The sequence below is a fragment of the Oncorhynchus mykiss genome, chromosome 27 (genome assembly GCF_013265735.2).
Source record: "Oncorhynchus mykiss isolate Arlee chromosome 27, USDA_OmykA_1.1, whole genome shotgun sequence".
Lineage (NCBI taxonomy): Eukaryota > Metazoa > Chordata > Actinopteri > Salmoniformes > Salmonidae > Oncorhynchus > Oncorhynchus mykiss.
Genome location: NC_048591.1, coordinates 36,896,933 through 36,917,395, shown reverse-complemented (window position 1 = coordinate 36,917,395; position 20,463 = coordinate 36,896,933).

Below are 20,463 nucleotides of genomic sequence, written 5' to 3'. Positions count from 1 at the left end.
TTTATGGGCAGTAGTGTGATGGTGGTTATTAATTAGTGTGTGAGGTGTATTTATGGTCAGTAGTGTGATGGTGGTTATTAATTAGTGTGTGAGGTGTATTTATGGTCAGTAGTGTGATGGTGGTTATTAATTAGTGTGTGAGGTGTATTTATGGTCAGTAGTGTGATGGTGGTTATTAATTAGTGTGTGAGGTGTATTTATGGTCAGTAGTGTGATGGTGGTTATTAATTAGTGTGTGAGGTGTATTTATGGTCAGTAGTGTGATGGTGGTTATTAATTAGTGTGTGAGGTGTATTTATGGGCAGTAGTGTGATGGTGGTTATTAATTAGTGTGTGAGGTGTATTTATGGTCAGTAGTGTGATGGTGGTTATTAATTAGTGTGTGAGGTGTATTTATGGTCAGTAGTGTGATGGTGGTTATTAATTAGTGTGTGAGGTGTATTTATGGGCAGTAGTGTGATGGTGGTTATTAATTAGTGTGTGAGGTGTATTTATGGGCAGTAGTGTGATGGTGGTTATTAATTAGTGTGTGAGGTGTATTTATGGTCAGTAGTGTGATGGTGGTTATTAATTAGTGTGTGAGGTGTATTTATGGTCAGTAGTGTGATGGTGGTTATTAGTTAGTGTGTGAGGTGTATTTATGGTCAGTAGTGTGATGGTGGTTATTAATTAGTGTGTGAGGTGTATTTATGGTCAGTAGTGTGATGGTGGTTATTAATTAGTGTGTGAGGTGTATTTATGGTCAGTAGTGTGATGGTGGTTATTAATTAGTGTGTGAGGTGTATTTATGGTCAGTAGTGTGATGGTGGTTATTAATTAGTGTGTGAGGTGTATTTATGGTCAGTAGTGTGATGGTGGTTATTAATTAGTGTGTGAGGTGTATTTATGGTCAGTAGTGTGATGGTGGTTATTAATTAGTGTGTGAGGTGTATTTATGGTCAGTAGTGTGATGGTGGTTATTAATTAGTGTGTGAGGTGTATTTATGGGCAGTAGTGTGATGGTGGTTATTAATTAGTGTGTGAGGTGTATTTATGGTCAGTAGTGTGATGGTGGTTATTAATTAGTGTGTGAGGTGTATTTATGGTCAGTAGTGTGATGGTGGTTATTAATTAGTGTGTGAGGTGTATTTATGGTCAGTAGTGTGATGGTGGTTATTAATTAGTGTGTGAGGTGTATTTATGGTCAGTAGTGTGATGGTGGTTATTAATTAGTGTGTGAGGTGTATTTATGGTCAGTAGTGTGATGGTGGTTATTAATTAGTGTGTGAGGTGTATTTATGGTCAGTAGTGTGATGGTGGTTATTAATTAGTGTGTGAGGTGTATTTATGGACAGTAGTGTGATGGTGGTTATTAATTAGTGTGTGAGGTGTATTTATGGTCAGTAGTGTGATGGTGGTTATTAATTAGTGTGTGAGGTGTATTTATGGTCAGTAGTGTGATGGTGGTTATTAATTAGTGTGTGAGGTGTATTTATGGTCAGTAGTGTGATGGTGGTTATTAATTAGTGTGTGAGGTGTATTTATGGTCAGTAGTGTGATGGTGGTTATTAATTAGTGTGTGAGGTGTATTTATGGTCAGTAGTGTGATGGTGGTTATTAATTAGTGTGTGAGGTGTATTTATGGTCAGTAGTGTGATGGTGGTTTCGCATATTCCCCTGTAATTACTGGGGTCTGATTTGTCTCCACTTTTGTGGATCATTGAGATGAGCCCCTGGTTCCAGACATCAGGGAAGGGGGGGAGCAGGAGCAGGCGTGTCATTGTTGGGTTATTGGGTAAACTAATGGATTTTGGTTGCTTTAATGACTGATTCCAGAATGTTACATTTTTCGTTAATGTTTTTGTGTAGATTATCAAAATATGTTTTCCAAATTCCTTCATCTTGTATGGCTAATTCTTATGGCTTTGTCGTGCTTAAATTGCTCCATTATTGGTATAATTAAATGCGTTTCAGTGTATGTTTACACTGTTTGAGTTTCAAAATATTCATAGTGTAGCTCTGGGTTGATTTGCTGCTTATGTTTTTCATTTGACATTTGTATTAGATGTTCCATAAGAGCAGTAGAGCGGCTCTGTGACCTTCCGTCTCCCAGGGTAGGAGTGAGTATTAAATTATCATCGTTTTCCGCCAAACCCTTTCTGCTTCCCAGTTCACTGGCTGCTGTCCCTCAAGTGTTGTCTCTACAGCTCTAGTGGACTCTGGTGCTGCTGGGAACTTCATCAACCAGGCCCTCACCTTCTCCCTGAACTTAACTTCATACCCGCTCTCCTCTCCTTTTCCTGTCCAAGCCCTGGATACACGACCATTGGGATCTGGCAAAATTACGCACATCACAGCACCACTCCCCCTCACCGTGGGACCCATGCACCAGGACAGCCTTCTCTTCTTCATCACCCTCACCGTGGGACCCATGCACCAGGACAGCTTTCTCTTCTTCATCCCCCTCACCGTGGGACCCATGCACCAGGACACAGCTTTCTCTTCTTCATCCCCCTCACCGTGGGACCCATGCACCAGGACAGCCTTCTCTTCTTCATCACCCTCACCGTGGGACCCATGCACCAGGACAGCCTTCTCTTCTTCATCACCCTCACCGTGGGACCCATGCACCAGGACAGCCTTCTCTTCTTCATCACCCTCACCGTGGGACCCATGCACCAGGACAGCCTTCTCTTCTTCATCACCCTCACCGTGGGACCCATGCACCAGGACAGCCTTCTCTTCTTCATCCCCACATCACCATAGAGACATTTAATATGTCATATTATGTCTATTTACAGTGATGTAACAATGTGCAAATAGTTAAAATACAAAACGGGAATATAAATCAACATTAATATGAGTTGTATTTACTATGGTGTTTGTTCTTCACTGGTTTCCTTTTTCTTGTGGCAACAGGTCACAAATCTGCTGCTGTGATGGTACACTGTGCGCACTGTTATTTCCCACAATAAATATGGGTGTTTATCAAAATTGTGTTTGTTTTCAAATTCTTTGTGGATCTGTGTAATCTGAAGGAAATATCGGTCTCTAATATGGTCATACATTTGGTAGGAGGTTAGGAAGTGCAGCTCAGTTTCCACCTCATTTTGTGGGCAGTGTGCACCTAGCCTGTCTTCTCTTGAGAGGCAGGTCTCTCTCTCAGTTTAAAGGGCTTTATTGGCATGGGAAACACATGTTTACATTACAAAAGCAAATCTCTCTCTCTCACACACACACACACACACACAAAATCAGGACCAGGTACGGAGGTACTTGATGCTGGATCCTTGTTAGACATACAGTCAACCGTGTCACCCAATCCGACACAAACACACACACTGAGCACGCACTCAAAACTCCTACACCTACCTGCTGCTACAATTAGCACCTGAGTATCGGTCACAGTGCGCACACACACACACTCGTGTGATGTTGGTAACCCTGTAGGGCAGCGTGTGTGTGTTGACTATCCTTGAGTGCTTATGTGGGTGTGTGCTCATGTACATGCTCAATTGTACGTGAGGATAGTGTGTGTGTGTGTACCCAGGGTGACACTTTAAACAGAGTGGAAAATGTGAGGATGAGTGTATGGGTGGGAGAGATCACTTTGAGTCATTCTGTCAGTCTCAACCCACACACACACTGTCCGAGCCCGCCCAAAGAACACACACACACACTGTCCGAGCCCGCCCAAAACACACACACACACACTGTCCGAGCCCGCCCAAAAAACACACACACACACTGCCCGAGCCCGCCCAAAAAACACACACACACTGTCCCCTCACACCCAAAACACACCAGCCCTCCAAACACACACACTTCCACTCCTCATAGTACCAGTGATAGGCGTGTGTGTGTGTGTGTGTGTGTGTGTCACTAACAGTGATGTCTGTATTAGCAAAATCCAACAGCATTCATGAGTGCTCATATTAGAGATGACAACATACTGCACAACCAGCATTCTCTCAATCACGCTACACACACCCACACACACATTAAATCCGTGCCTCTTATATATGTACGGTGGCCCTAACCATGTCAAACCCACAACACATACACCCTCTCTCAAAAGCACAAACAAACACTAAAACATTTACACTTTTATCCAGAAGTAGACAGTTAACAGTTATTGAGTACAGCAACAAAACGGTGAACCATCACAACCTCTCCTCTCCTCTCCTCCCATCACAGCCACTCTCTCCTCTCCTTTCCTCTCAACCACTCTCTCCTCCCCTCTCCTCTCATCACAACCACTCTCTCCTCCCCTATCCTCTCCTCAACCACTCTCTCCTCCCCTCTCCTCTCCTCTCATCACAACCACTCTCTCCTCCCCTATCCTCTCCTCAACCACTCTCTCCTCCCCTCTCCTCTCCTCTCATCACAACCACTCTCTCCTCTCCTCTCATCACAACCACTCTCTCCTCCCCTCTCCTCTCCTCACAACCACTCTCTCCTCTCCTCCCCTCTCCTCTCCTCACAACCACTCTCTCCTGTCCTCTCCTCTCAACCACTCTCTCCTCACAACCACTCTCCTCCCCTCTCCTCTCCTCTCATCACAACCACTCTCTCCTCTCCTCCCCTCTCCTCTACTCACAACCACTCTCCTCTCCTCTCCTCCCATCACAACCACTCTCTCCTCCCCTCTCCTCCCATCACAGCCACTCTCTCCTCTCATCACAGCCACTCTCCTCTCCTCTCCTCTCCTCCCATCACAGCCACTCTCCTCTCCTCTCCTCTCCTCCCATCACAGCCACTCTCATCTCATCACAGCCACTCTCTCCTCTCCTCTCATCACAGCCACTCTCTCCTCTCCTCTCCTCTCCTCACAGCCACTCTCTCCTCTCCTCTCCTCCCATCACAGCCACTCTCTCCTCTCCTCTCATCACAGCCACTCTCTCCTCTCCTCTCCTCTCCTCTCCTCTCCTCTCCTCTCCTCTCCTCTCCTCTCCTCTCCTCTCCTCTCCTCTCCTCTCCTCTCATCACAGCCACTCTCTCCTCTCCTCTCCTCTCCTCCCATCACAGCCACTCTCTCCTCTCCTCCCATCACAGCCACTCTCTCCTCCCTCTCCTATTATTACCTCTTCCCTCCTCTTCTGTTCTCTGCTGCTGAAACATTATTGATGCTGCCTAGATAAATAAACTCCCTTGAAGAAAGAAATGTCCTCATCAAAGTGAATTTATAACAGGCTGGCACACACACCCACACAGGCAAAAACACATCAGAAGCAAGGAGATCACGTGAGCTGTTCTTTCTGCATTGGGGTTGTTGCTTTTAGTGAAGTTACCAACTCTACCATATTCATTAAATCACTGCATTATTAGGCATATATCCCATTTAAACACACAAACTCTCTCTTTCTCTGTCTCTCTCTCTGACACACCAGCCGGATCTCAGACTAGACACACAAATTAGTATGATATGTTACGTTTGGTATAGTTCCATAAGACAGGTGGTTACTTAAAACTTCTTCGGGGTAGGGGGCAGTATTTGGAAGTTTGGAAACTAAGGTGCCCAAAGTAAATTGCCTGCTACTCAGGCCTAGAAGCTAGGATATGCATATAATTGGTCGTATATGATAGAAAACACTCTGAAGTTTCTAAAACTGTTTGAATGATGTCTGTGAGTATAACAGAACGTATTTGGCAGGCGAAACCCCGAGCACAATCCATCCAGATTTTTTTTTTAGGTCAATCTGTTTTCCATTAGGTTTCTATGGCAAGCCCGTTTTAATAGAAATATGCTTGCAGTTCCCATCGCTTCCACTGGATGTCACCAGTCTTTAGAAATTGGTTGAGGTTTTTCCTTTGTGTAATGAAGATGCAGCCCTGTTCAGAACGAGGGAAGAGTGAAGTGTACTGTTTGTTAGAGGCACGTGACCTGAAAGCTCGCTCCACTTTGTTTTCCTCCGGTATTGAACACAGTTTATCCAGTCTCAAATGTATCGATAATTTACGTCAAAATTACCTAAAGTTGTATTAGGAAAGTTGTTTGAAATGTTTGGACAAAGATTACAGGTAACTTATTAGGTATTTTGTAGTCATGTTGCTCGAGTTGGAACCGGTGTTTTTCTGGATCAAACGCGCCAAATAAATGGACATTTTGGATATATAACGACAGAATTAATCAAACAAAAGGACAGTTTGTGATGTTTAAGGAACATATTGGAGTGCCAACAGAAGAAGATCTTCAAAGGTAAGGCATGAATTATATCGTTATTTCTGAGTTTTGTGCCGCACTTGGCAGGATGAAATATGATTGTCTGTGTTTGTTTCATGGGTGCTGTCCACAGATAATCACATGGTTTGCTTTCGCCATAAAGCCTTTTTGAATTCTGACACCATAGCAGGATTAACAACAAGTTAAGCTTTAATTTGACATATTGCATGTGTATTTTCAAGAACGTTAAATATTTACAATTCTGTAGTTTGAATTTCGCGCCCTGCAATTTCACTGGATGTTGACCAGGTGCTACCGTCCCACGTACCCTAGAGAGGTTTTAACCCTTTAACCTAACACCTAAACTTAACCCTAACACTAACTCCGAGCCTAGCTAACATTAGCCACCTAGCTAGAATTCGTAACATATTGTATGTTTTGCACATTTTTATCATATAATACGAATTGTAATTTGTAACATATCATACAAAATGGTTGATGGACATCCACAAATTAATACATACCATACAAAACATAATATATCATAATAAATTGTTTTTTCAGGTTTACATACAGAATAGTACAAAATCCTTTGAGACCAGGTTGGACACACACACATTCCTGTAGCATCACTTTGCTTTGCAGTAGACTCTCTAGAGATAAATTCCGGTAAACTCTTGATGAGATGGGTGAGTGAACAACCCTGGACACCTGAGAAAACACTTACACATTGCCTAGAACAGAGCCTGTCAATCAACCCAGAGCACAGGCACAGCATCAGATACAAATTGTGTTGAACAAATAGCTTTATGAATAGCTCTCTCCATGCATCTCTTTCACTTTCTCACACAAAATAAAACTCACGCGGGTCTGTAGCACTTACATATCGGAAGCAGCGGACTGGTGCTGCTGGCTACGGCAGAGGAGCGCGTGTCCACACGCTTGCCCCATCGCGCATTCTGCCTTGCGCCTCCTGGTAGCTGCTACACACACCGAAAACGCTAGCTGCCTTCCTCGAGCCTTGCAGAGCCTTAAGCGATGTGAGAAGGGAGTGTCGCGAGGACCGAGGGAATGGGGTGTTACCGTTGATAAAGGGACGAGAGGATGGATGGATGCTCTTATCTCTCTCTGGCCTCTCCTCCCCTGCGCAGTCAGCACGCGGGGATTGGTGATGCTTCGGTAAGTACAGCAGCTTTGTGGTCTAGAGCAAGGGCAGATAACTGGAACAGAGCGCTCGCGGCGGCAACATCACAGGGAGAGCGTGTGTTGCCTGCCGCCAATCAGCTCCGGTAGTTTTACCACTGGTCTCTCGATTATCCTTCTGATTTCAGACAGTCAGAGTGATTTCTTTTGCCAGTCAGTCTGTAAACTTCCCGGTAGCCCTTTCCAAAGGCCCTGAGATCCATCAGGTGGTCACAGTGAGATGAATAAAGGATGGATAGGTAGTTTATACTGTGTTTTCTTCCGGTATACAATTAATCACAATTCAAATCTGTAGGAAATAGACTATCATAATCCATCCCAACTCAGCATCTCTACAGTTAGGACTAATTCTCCTCAACAACGTGACTGCCAATATCTCCTCAACAACGTGACTGCCATGCCTCTGAGTAGCACATTCATCTGGAGGCTGGCTGACATATGGAGGAGGGTGGCTGACATATGGAGGAGGGTGGCTGGCTGACATATGGAGGAGGGAGGATGGATGACACATGGAGGAGGGTGGCTGGCTGACATATGGAGGAGGGTGGCTGACATATGGAGGAGGGTGGCTGGCTTACATATGGAGGAGGGAGGCAGGCTGACTAATGGAGGAGGGTGGCTGACAAATGGAGGAGGGTGGCTGGCTGGCTGACATATGGAGGAGGGTGGCTGACTGACATATGGAGGAGGCTGACTGACATTTGGAGGAGGATGGCTGACATATGGAGGAGGGTGGCTGGCTGACATATGGAGGAGGGAGGCTGGCTGACATATGAGGGAGGAAGGCTGGCTGACATATGGAGGAGGGAGGCTGGCTGACATATGAAGGAGGGAGGCTGGCTGACATATGGAGGAGGGTGGCTAACATATGGAGGACGGAGGCTGGCTGACATATGGTGGAGGGAGGCTGGCTGACATATGGAGGAGGGAGGCTGGCTGACATATGGAGAACGGAGGCTGGCTGACATATTGTGGAGGGTGGCTGGCTGACATATGGAGTAGGGTGGCTGGCTGACATATGGAGGAGGAGGCTGGCTGACATATGGAGGAGGGACTCTGACATATGGAGGAGGGAGGCTCACATACGGAGGAGGGAGGCTCACATACGGAGAAGGGTGGCTGACATATGGAGGAAGCTGATTGACATTTGGAGGAGGCTGGCTGACATATGGAGGAGGGTGGCTGACATATGGTGGAGGGAGGCTGGCTGACATATGGAGGAGGGAGTCTGACATATGGAGAAGGGAGGCTGACATATGGAGGAGGGTGGCTGGCTGACATATAGCGAAGGCTGGCTGACATATGGACGAGGGAGGCTGACTGACATATGGACGAGGGAGGCTGACTGACAGATGGAGGAGGGTTCCAGGCTGACAGATGGAGGAGGCTGGCTGACATAAGGAGGAGAATGGCTGACATGCGGAGGAGGCTGGCTGACATATGGAGAAGGGTGGCAGGCTGACTAATGGAGGAGAGTGGCTGACAAATGGAGGAGGGTGGCTGGCTTACATATGGAGGAGGGAGGCAGGCTGACTAATGGAGGAGGGTGGCTGACAAATGGAGGAGGGTGGCTGGCTGGCTGACATATGGAGGAGGGTGGCTGACTGACATATGGAGGAGGGAGGCTGGCTGACATATGGAGGAGGGTGGCTGGCTGACATATGGAGGAGGCTGGCTGACATAAGGAGGAGGCTGGCTGACATACAGAGGAGGCTGGCTGACATACGGAGAAGGGTGGCTGACATATGGAGGAGGTTTGGGAGGCTGACATATGGAAGACGCTGGCTGACAGACATTTGGAGGAGGGAGGCTGGCTGACATATGGAGGAGGTTGACTGACATATGGAGGATGGTGGCTGACATATGGAGAAGGGAGGCTGACATATGGAGGAGGCTGGCTGACACATGGAGGAGGCAGGCTGACACATGGAGGAGGGTGGCTGGCTGACACATGGAGGAGGGTGGCTGACATATGGAGGAGTGTGGCTGACATATGGAGGAGGGTTGCTGGCTGACATATGGAGGAGGCTGGCTGACATAAGGAGGAGGCTGTCTGACATACAGAGTAGGCTGGCTGACATATGGAGAAGGGTGGCTGACATATGGAGGAGGGTGGGAGGCTGACATATGGACGAGGGAGGCTGACTGACAGATGGAGGAGGGTTGCAGGCTGACAGATGGAGGAGGCTGGCTGACATAAGGAGGAGAATGGCTGACATGCGGAGGAGGCTGGCTGACATATGGAGAAGGGTGGCAGGCTGACTAATGGAGGAGAGTGGCTGACAAATGGAGGAGGGTGGCTGGCTTACATATGGAGGAGGGAGGCAGGCTGACTAATGGAGGAGGGTGGCTGACAAATGGAGGAGGGTAGCTGGCTGGCTGACATATGGAGGAGGGTGGCTGACTGACATATGGAGGAGGGAGGCTGGCTGACATATGGAGGAGGGTGGCTGGCTGACATATGGAGGAGGCTGGCTGACATAAGGAGGAGGCTGGCTGACATACAGAGGAGGCTGGCTGACATACGGAGAAGGGTGGCTGACATATGGAGGAGGTTTGGGAGGCTGACATATGGAAGACGCTGGCTGACAGACATTTGGAGGAGGGAGGCTGGCTGACATATGGAGGAGGTTGACTGACATATGGAGGATGGTGGCTGACATATGGAGAAGGGAGGCTGACATATGGAGGAGGCTGGCTGACACATGGAGGAGGCAGGCTGACACATGGAGGAGGGTGGCTGGCTGACACATGGAGGAGGGTGGCTGACATATGGAGGAGTGTGGCTGACATATGGAGGAGGGTTGCTGGCTGACATATGGAGGAGGCTGGCTGACATAAGGAGGAGGCTGTCTGACATACAGAGTAGGCTGGCTGACATATGGAGAAGGGTGGCTGACATATGGAGGAGGGTGGGAGGCTGACATATGGACGAGGGAGGCTGACTGACAGATGGAGGAGGGTTGCAGGCTGACAGATGGAGGAGGCTGGCTGACATAAGGAGGAGAATGGCTGACATGCGGAGGAGGCTGGCTGACATATGGAGAAGGGTGGCAGGCTGACTAATGGAGGAGAGTGGCTGACAAATGGAGGAGGGTGGCTGGCTTACATATGGAGGAGGGAGGCAGGCTGACTAATGGAGGAGGGTGGCTGACAAATGGAGGAGGGTAGCTGGCTGGCTGACATATGGAGGAGGGTGGCTGACTGACATATGGAGGAGGGAGGCTGGCTGACATATGGAGGAGGGTGGCTGGCTGACATATGGAGGAGGCTGGCTGACATAAGGAGGAGGCTGGCTGACATACAGAGGAGGCTGGCTGACATACGGAGAAGGGTGGCTGACATATGTAGGAGGTTTGGGAGGCTGACATATGGAAGACGCTGGCTGACAGACATTTGGAGGAGGGAGGCTGGCTGACATATGGAGGAGGTTGACTGACATATGGAGGATGGTGGCTGACATATGGAGAAGGGAGGCTGACATATGGAGGAGGCTGGCTGACACATGGAGGAGGCAGGCTGACACATGGAGGAGGGTGGCTGGCTGACACATGGAGGAGGGTGGCTGACATATGGAGGAGGGTGGCTGACATATGGAGGAGGGTTGCTGGCTGACATATGGAGGAGGCTGGCTGACATAAGGAGGAGGCTGTCTGACATACAGAGTAGGCTGGCTGACATATGGAGAAGGGTGGCTGACATATGGAGGAGGGTGGGAGGCTGACATACGGAAGACGCTGGCTGACAGACATTTGGAGGAGGGAGGCTGGCTGACATATGGAGGAGGTTGGCTGACATATGGAGGAGGGTGGCTGACTAATGGAGGAGGGTGGCTGACAAATGGAGGAGGGTGGCTGGCTGGCTGACATATGGAGGAGGGTGGCTGGCTGACATATGGAGGAGGCTGGCTGACATACGGAGGAGGCTGGCTGACATACGGAGGAGGCTGGCTGACATACGGAAAAGGGTGGCTGACATACGGAGGAGGCTGGCTAACATACAGAGTAGGCTGGCTGACATACGGAAAAGGGTGGCTGACATATGGAGGAGGCTGGCTGACATACAGAGTAGGCTGGCTGACATACGGAAAAGGGTGGCTGACATATGGAGGAGGCTGACTGACTGACATATGGAGGAGGGAGGCTGGCTGACATATGGAGGAGGGAGGCTGGCTGACATATGGAGGAGGGTGGCTAACATATGGAGGACGGAGGCTGGCTGACATATGGTGGAGGGAGGCTGGCTGACATATGGAGGAGGGTGGCTGGCTGACATATGGAGGAGGCTGGCTGACATAAGGAGGAGGCTGGCTGACATACAGAGGAGGCTGGCTGACATACGGAGAAGGGTGGCTGACATATGTAGGAGGTTTGGGAGGCTGACATATGGAAGACGCTGGCTGACAGACATTTGGAGGAGGGAGGCTGGCTGACATATGGAGGAGGTTGACTGACATATGGAGGATGGTGGCTGACATATGGAGAAGGGAGGCTGACATATGGAGGAGGCTGGCTGACACATGGAGGAGGCAGGCTGACACATGGAGGAGGGTAGCTGGCTGGCTGACATATGGAGGAGGGTGGCTGACTGACATATGGAGGAGGGAGGCTGGCTGACATATGGAGGAGGGTGGCTGGCTGACATATGGAGGAGGCTGGCTGACATAAGGAGGAGGCTGGCTGACATACAGAGGAGGCTGGCTGACATACGGAGAAGGGTGGCTGACATATGTAGGAGGTTTGGGAGGCTGACATATGGAAGACGCTGGCTGACAGACATTTGGAGGAGGGAGGCTGGCTGACATATGGAGGAGGTTGACTGACATATGGAGGATGGTGGCTGACATATGGAGAAGGGAGGCTGACATATGGAGGAGGCTGGCTGACACATGGAGGAGGCAGGCTGACACATGGAGGAGGGTGGCTGGCTGACACATGGAGGAGGGTGGCTGACATATGGAGGAGGGTGGCTGACATATGGAGGAGGGTTGCTGGCTGACATATGGAGGAGGCTGGCTGACATAAGGAGGAGGCTGTCTGACATACAGAGTAGGCTGGCTGACATATGGAGAAGGGTGGCTGACATATGGAGGAGGGTGGGAGGCTGACATACGGAAGACGCTGGCTGACAGACATTTGGAGGAGGGAGGCTGGCTGACATATGGAGGAGGTTGGCTGACATATGGAGGAGGGTGGCTGACTAATGGAGGAGGGTGGCTGACAAATGGAGGAGGGTGGCTGGCTGGCTGACATATGGAGGAGGGTGGCTGGCTGACATATGGAGGAGGCTGGCTGACATACGGAGGAGGCTGGCTGACATACGGAGGAGGCTGGCTGACATACGGAAAAGGGTGGCTGACATACGGAGGAGGCTGGCTAACATATGGTGGAGGGTTGCTGGCTGACATATGGAGGAGGGTTGCTGGCTGACATAAGGAGGAGGCTGGCTGACATAAGGAGGAGGCTGGCTGACATAAGGAGGAGGCTGGCTGACATACAGAGTAGGCTGGCTGACATACGGAAAAGGGTGGCTGACATATGGAGGAGGCTGACTGACTGACATATGGAGGAGGGAGGCTGGCTGACATATGGAGGAGGGAGGCTGGCTGACATATGGAGGAGGGTGGCTAACATATGGAGGACGGAGGCTGGCTGACATATGGTGGAGGGAGGCTGGCTGACATATGGAGGAGGGAGGCTGGCTGACATATTGTGGAGGGTGGCTGGCTGACATATGGAGTAGGGTGGCTGGCTGACATATGGTGGAGGGTTGCTGGCTGACATATGGAGGAGGGTTGCTGGCTGACATAAGGAGGAGGCTGGCTGACATAAGGAGGAGGCTGGCTGACATAAGGAGGAGGCTGGCTGACATACAGAGTAGGCTGGCTGACATACGGAAAAGGGTGGCTGACATATGGAGGAGGCTGACTGACTGACATATGGAGGAGGGAGGCTGGCTGACATATGGAGGAGGGAGGCTGGCTGACATATGGAGGAGGGTGGCTAACATATGGAGGACGGAGGCTGGCTGACATATGGTGGAGGGAGGCTGGCTGACATATTGTGGAGGGAGGCTGGCTGACATATGGAGGAGGATACTCTGACATATGGAGGAGGGAGGCTCACATACGGAGGATGGAGGCTCACATACGGAGAAGGGTTACTGACATATGGAGGAGGGTGGCTGGCTGACATATAGCGAAGGCTGGCTGACATATGGACGAGGGAGGCTGACTGACATATGGACGAGGGAGGCTGACTGACAGATGGAGGAGGGTTGCAGGCTGACAGATGGAGGAGGCTGGCTGACATAAGGAGGAGAATGGCTGACATGCGGAGGAGGCTGGCTGACATATGGAGAAGGGTGGCAGGCTGACTAATGGAGGAGAGTGGCTGACAAATGGAGGAGGGTGGCTGGCTTACATATGGAGGAGGGAGGCAGGCTGACTAATGGAGGAGGGTGGCTGACAAATGGAGGAGGGTGGCTGGCTGGCTGACATATGGAGGAGGGTGGCTGACTGACATATGGAGGAGGGAGGCTGGCTGACATATGGAGGAGGGTGGCTGGCTGACATATGGAGGACGGAGGCTGGCTGACATATGGTGGAGGGTGGCTGGCTGACATATGGAGGAGGGTGGCTGGCTGACATATGGAGGAGGGAGGATGGATGACACATGGAGGAGGGTGGCTGGCTGACATATGGAGGAGGGTGGCTGACATATGGAGGAGGGTGGCTGGCCCTACATATGGAGGAGGGAGGCTGGCTGACTAATGGAGGAGTGTGGCTGGCTGGCTGACATATGGAGGAGTGTGGCTGACTGACATATGGTGGAGGGAGGCTGGCTGACATATGGAGGAGGGTGGCTGGCTGACATATGGAGGAGGCTGGCTGACATAAGGAGGAGGCTGGCTGACATACAGAGGAGGCTGGCTGACATATGGAGGAGGCTGGCTGACATATGGTGGAGGGTTGCTGGCTGACATATGGAGGAGGGTTGCTGGCTGACATATGGAGGAGTGTGGCTGGCTGGCTGACATATGGAGGATGGTGGCTGACTGACATATGGAGGAGGGAGGCTGGCTGACATATGGAGGAGGGTGGCTGGCTGACATATGGAGGAGGCTGGCTGACATAAGGAGGAGACTGGCTGACATACAGAGGAGGCTGGCTGACATATGGAGGAGGCTGGCTGACATATGGTGGAGGGTTGCTGGCTGACATATGGAGGAGGGTTGCTGGCTGACACATGGAGGAGGCTGGCTGACATAAGGAGGAGGCTGTCTGACATACAGAGTAGGCTGGCTGACATACGGAGAAAGGTGGCTGACATATGGAGGAGGGTTGGAGGCTGACATATGGAAGACGCTGGCTGACAGACATTTGGAGGAGGGAGGCTGGCTGACATATGGAGGAGGTTGGCTGACATACGAGAAGGGAGGCTGACATACGGAGAAGGGTTGCTGGCTGACATATGGAGGTGGCTGGCTGACATATGGACGAGAGAGGCTGGCTGACATATGGAGGAGGGAGGCGGGCTGACATATGGAGGAGGCTGGCTGACACATGGAGGAGGGTGGCTGGCTGACATATGGAGGAGGGTGGCTGACAAATGGAGGAGGGTGGCTGGCTTACATATGGAGGAGGGAGGCAGGCTGACTAATGGAGGAGGGTGGCTGACAAATGGAGGAGGGTGGCTTGGCTGGCTGGCTGACATATGGAGGAGGGTGGCTGGCTGGTTGACATATGGAGGAGGGTGGCTGGCTGGCTGACATATGGAGGAGTGTGGCTGGCTGGCTGACATATGGAGGAGGGTGGCTGACATAAGGAGGAGGCAGGCTGACATAAGGAGGAGGCTGGCTGACATACGGAGGAGGCTGGCTGACATATAGTGGAGGGAGGCTGGCTGACATATGAAGGAGGCTGGCTGACACATGGAGGAGGGTGGCTGGCTGACATATGGAGGAGGGTGGCTGACATATGGAGGAGGGTAATTGACATATGGAGGAGGGTGGCTGGCTTACATCTGGAGGAGGGAGGCAGGCTGACTAATGGAGGAGGGTGGCTGACAAATGGAGGAGGGTGGCTGGCTGACATATGGAGGAGGGTGGCTGGCTGACATATGGAGGAGGGTGGCTGGCTGACATATGGAGGAGGGTGGCTGGCTGACATATGGAGGAGGCTGGCTGACATAAGGAGGAGCCTGGCTGACATACGGAGGAGGCTGGCTGACATACGGAGAAGGCTGGCTGACATACGGAGGAGGCTGGCTGACATACAGAAAAGGGTGGCTGACATACGGAGGAGGCTGGCTGACATATGGTGGAGGGTTGCTGGCTGACATATGGAGGAGTGTTGCTGGCTGACATATGGAGGAGGCTGGCTGACATAAGGAAGAGGCTGGCTGACATACAGAGTAGGCTGGCTGACATACGGAAAAGGGTGGCTGACATATGGAGGAGGCTGACTGACATTTGGAGGAGGATGGCTGACATATGGAGGAGGGTGGGAGGCTGACATATGGAAGACGCTGGCTGACAGACATTTGGAGGAGGGAGGCTGGCTGACATACGAGGAGGGAGGCTGACATATGGAGAAGGGTGGCTGGCTGACATATGGAGGAGGAGGCTGGCTGACATATGGAGGAGGGACTCTGACATATGGAGGAGGGAGGCTCACATACAGAGGAGGGAGGCTCACATACGGAGAAGGGTGGCTGACATATGGAGGAGGCTGATTGACATTTGGAGGAGGCTGGCTGACATATGGAGGAGGGTGGCTGACATATGGTGGAGGGATGCTGGCTGACATATGGAGGAGGGAGTCTGACATATGGAGGAGGGAGGCTGACATGTGGAGGAGGGAGGCTGGCTGACATATGGAGGAGGCTGGCTGACATAAGGAGGAGGCTGTCTGACATAAGGAGGAGGCTGGCTGACATACAGAGTAGGCTGGCTGACATACGGAGAAAGGTGGCTGACATATGGAGGAGGGTTGCTGACATATGGAGGAGGGTGGCTGGCTGACATATGGAGGAGGGAGGATGGATGACACATGGAGGAGGGTGGCTGGCTGACATATGGAGGAGGGTGGCTGGCTGACATATGGAGGAGGCTGGCTGACATAAGGAGGAGCCTGGCTGACATACGGAGGAGGCTGGCTGACATACGGAGGAGGCTGGCTGACATACGGAGGAGGCTGGCTGACATACGGAAAAGGGTGGCTGACATACGGAGGAGGCTGGCTTACATATGGTGGAGTGTTGCTGGCTGACATATGGAGGAGGGTTGCTGGCTGACATAAGGAGGAGGCTGGCTGACATAAGGAGGAGGCTGGCTGACATAAGGAGGAGGCTGGCTGACATACAGAGTAGGCTGGCTGACATACGGAAAAGGGTGGCTGACATATGGAGGAGGCTGACTGACTGACATATGGAGGAGGGAGGCTGGCTGACATATGGACGAGGGAGGCTGGCTGACATATGGAGGAGGGTGGCTAACATATGGAGGACGGAGGCTGGCTGACATATGGTGGAGGGTGGCTGGCTGACATATGGAGGAGGGTGGCTGACTGACATATGGAGGAGGGAGGCTGGCTGACATATGGAGGAGGGAGGCTGGCTGACATATGGAGGAGGGTGGCTAACATATGGAGGACGGAGGCTGGCTGACATATGGTGGAGTGAGGCTGGCTGACATATGGAGGAGGGAGGCTGGCTGACATATGGAGGACGGAGGCTGGCTGACATGTTGTGGAGGGTGGCTGGCTGACATATGGAGGACGGAGGCTGGCTGACATATGGTGGAGGGTGGCTGGCTGACATATGGAGGAGGGTGGCTGACATATGGAGGAGGGTGGCTGGCTGACATATGGAGGAGGGAGGATGGATGACACATGGAGGAGGGTGGCTGGCTGACATATGGAGGAGGCTGGCTGACATATGGAGGAGGCTGGCTGACATAAGGAGGAGGCTGTCTGACATACAGAGTAGGCTGGCTGACATACGGAGAAAGGTGGCTGACATATGGAGGAGGGTTGGAGGCTGACATATGGAAGACGCTGGCTGACAGACATTTGGAGGAGGGAGGCTGGCTGACATATGGAGGAGGTTGGCTGACATACGAGAAGGGAGGCTGACATACGGAGAAGGGTTGCTGGCTGACATATGGAGGTGGCTGGCTGACATATGGACGAGAGAGGCTGGCTGACATATGGAGGAGGGAGGCGGGCTGACATATGGAGGAGGCTGGCTGACACATGGAGGAGGGTGGCTGGCTGACATATGGAGGTGGGAGGCAGGCTGACTAATGGAGGAGGGTGGCTGACAAATGGAGGAGGGTGGCTTGGCTGGCTGGCTGACATATGGAGGAGGGTGGCTGGCTGGTTGACATATGGAGGAGGGTGGCTGGCTGGCTGACATATGGAGGAGTGTGGCTGGCTGGCTGACATATGGAGGAGGGTGGCTGACATAAGGAGGAGGCTGGCTGACATAAGGAGGAGGCTGGCTGACATACGGAGGAGGCTGGATGACATATAGTGGAGGGAGGCTGGCTGACATATGGAGGAGGCTGGCTGACACATGGAGGAGGGTGGCTGGCTGACATATGGAGGAGGGTGGCTGACATATGGAGGAGGGTAATTGACATATGGAGGAGGGTGGCTGACATATGGAGGAGGGTGGCTGGCTTACATCTGGAGGAGGGAGGCAGGCTGACTAATGGAGGAGGGTGGCTGACAAATGGAGGAGGGTGGCTGGCTGGCTGACCAATGGAGGAGGGAGGCTGGCTGACATATGGAGGAGGGTGGCTGGCTGACATATGGAGGAGGCTGGCTGACATAAGGAGGAGCCTGGCTGACATACGGAGGAGGCTGGCTGACATACGGAGAAGGCTGGCTGACATACGGAGGAGGCTGGCTGACATACAGAAAAGGGTGGCTGACATACGGAGGAGGCTGGCTGACATATGCTGGAGGGTTGCTGGCTGACATATGGAGGAGTGTTGCTGGCTGACATATGGAGGAGGCTGGCTGACATAAGGAAGAGGCTGGCTGACATACAGAGTAGGCTGGCTGACATACGGAAAAGGGTGGCTGACATATGGAGGAGGCTGACTGACATTTGGAGGAGGATGGCTGACATATGGAGGAGGGTGGGAGGCTGACATATGGAAGACGCTGGCTGACAGACATTTGGAGGAGGGAGGCTGGCTGACATACGAGGAGGGAGGCTGACATATGGAGAAGGGTGGCTGGCTGACATATGGAGGAGGAGGCTGGCTGACATATGGAGGAGGGACTCTGACATATGGAGGAGGGAGGCTCACATACAGAGGAGGGAGGCTCACATACGGAGAAGGGTGGCTGACATATGGAGGAGGCTGATTGACATTTGGAGGAGGCTGGCTGACATATGGAGGAGGGTGGCTGACATATGGTGGAGGGATGCTGGCTGACATATGGAGGAGGGAGTCTGACATATGGAGGAGGGAGGCTGACATGTGGAGGAGGGAGGCTGGCTGACATATGGAGGAGGCTGGCTGACATAAGGAGGAGGCTGTCTGACATAAGGAGGAGGCTGGCTGACATACAGAGTAGGCTGGCTGACATACGGAGAAAGGTGGCTGACATATGGAGGAGGGTGGCTGACATATGGAGGAGGGTGGCTGGCTGACATATGGAGGAGGGAGGATGGATGACACATGGAGGAGGGTGGCTGGCTGACATATGGAGGAGGGTGGCTGGCTGACATATGGAGGAGGCTGGCTGACATAAGGAGGAGCCTGGCTGACATACGGAGGAGGCTGGCTGACATACGGAGGAGGCTGGCTGACATACGGAGGAGGCTGGCTGACATACGGAAAAGGGTGGCTGACATACGGAGGAGGCTGGCTGACATATGGTGGAGTGTTGCTGGCTGACATATGGAGGAGGGTTGCTGGCTGACATAAGGAGGAGGCTGGCTGACATAAGGAGGAGGCTGGCTGACATAAGGAGGAGGCTGGCTGACATACAGAGTAGGCTGGCTGACATACGGAAAAGGGTGGCTGACATATGGAGGAGGCTGACTGACTGACATATGGAGGAGGGAGGCTGGCTGACATATGGACGAGGGAGGCTGGCTGACATATGGAGGAGGGTGGCTAACATATGGAGGACGGAGGCTGGCTGACATATGGTGGAGGGTGGCTGGCTGACATATGGAGGAGGGTGGCTGACTGACATATGAAGGAGGGAGGCTGGCTGACATATGGAGGAGGGAGGCTGGCTGACATATGGAGGAGGGAGGCTGGCTGACATATGGAGGAGGGTGGCTAACATATGGAGGACGGAGGCTGGCTGACATATGGTGGAGTGAGGCTGGCTGACATATGGAGGAGGGAGGCTGGCTGACATATGGAGGACGGAGGCTGGCTGACATGTTGTGGAGGGTGGCTGGCTGACATATGGAGGACGGAGGCTGGCTGACATATGGTGGAGGGTGGCTGGCTGACATATGGAGGAGGGTGGCTGACATATGGAGGAGGGTGGCTGGCTGACATATGGAGGAGGGAGGATGGATGACACATGGAGGAGGGTGGCTGGCTGACATATGGAGGAGGCTGGCTGACATATGGAGGAGGGTGGCTGGCTTACATATGGAGGAGGGAGGCTGGCTGACTAATGGAGGAGTGTGGCTGGCTGGCTGACATATGGAGGAGTGTGGCTGACTGACATATGGAGGAGGGAGGCTGGCTGACATATGGAGGAGGGTGGCTGGCTGACATATGGAGGAGGCTGGCTGACATACAGAGGAGGCTGGCTGACATATGGAGGAGGCTGGCTGACATATGGTGGAGGGTTGCTGGCTGACATATGGAGGAGGGTTGCTGGCTGACATATGGAGGAGTGTGGCTGGCTGGCTGACATATGGAGGATGGTGGCTGACTGACATATGGAGGAGGGAGGCTGGCTGACATATGGAGGAGGGTGGCTGGCTGACATATGGAGGAGGGTGGCTGGCTGACATATGGAGGAGGCTGGCTGACATAAGGAGGAGGCTGGCTGACATACAGAGGAGGCTGGCTGACATATGGAGGAGGCTGGCTGACATATGGAGGAGGCTGGCTGACATATGGAGGAG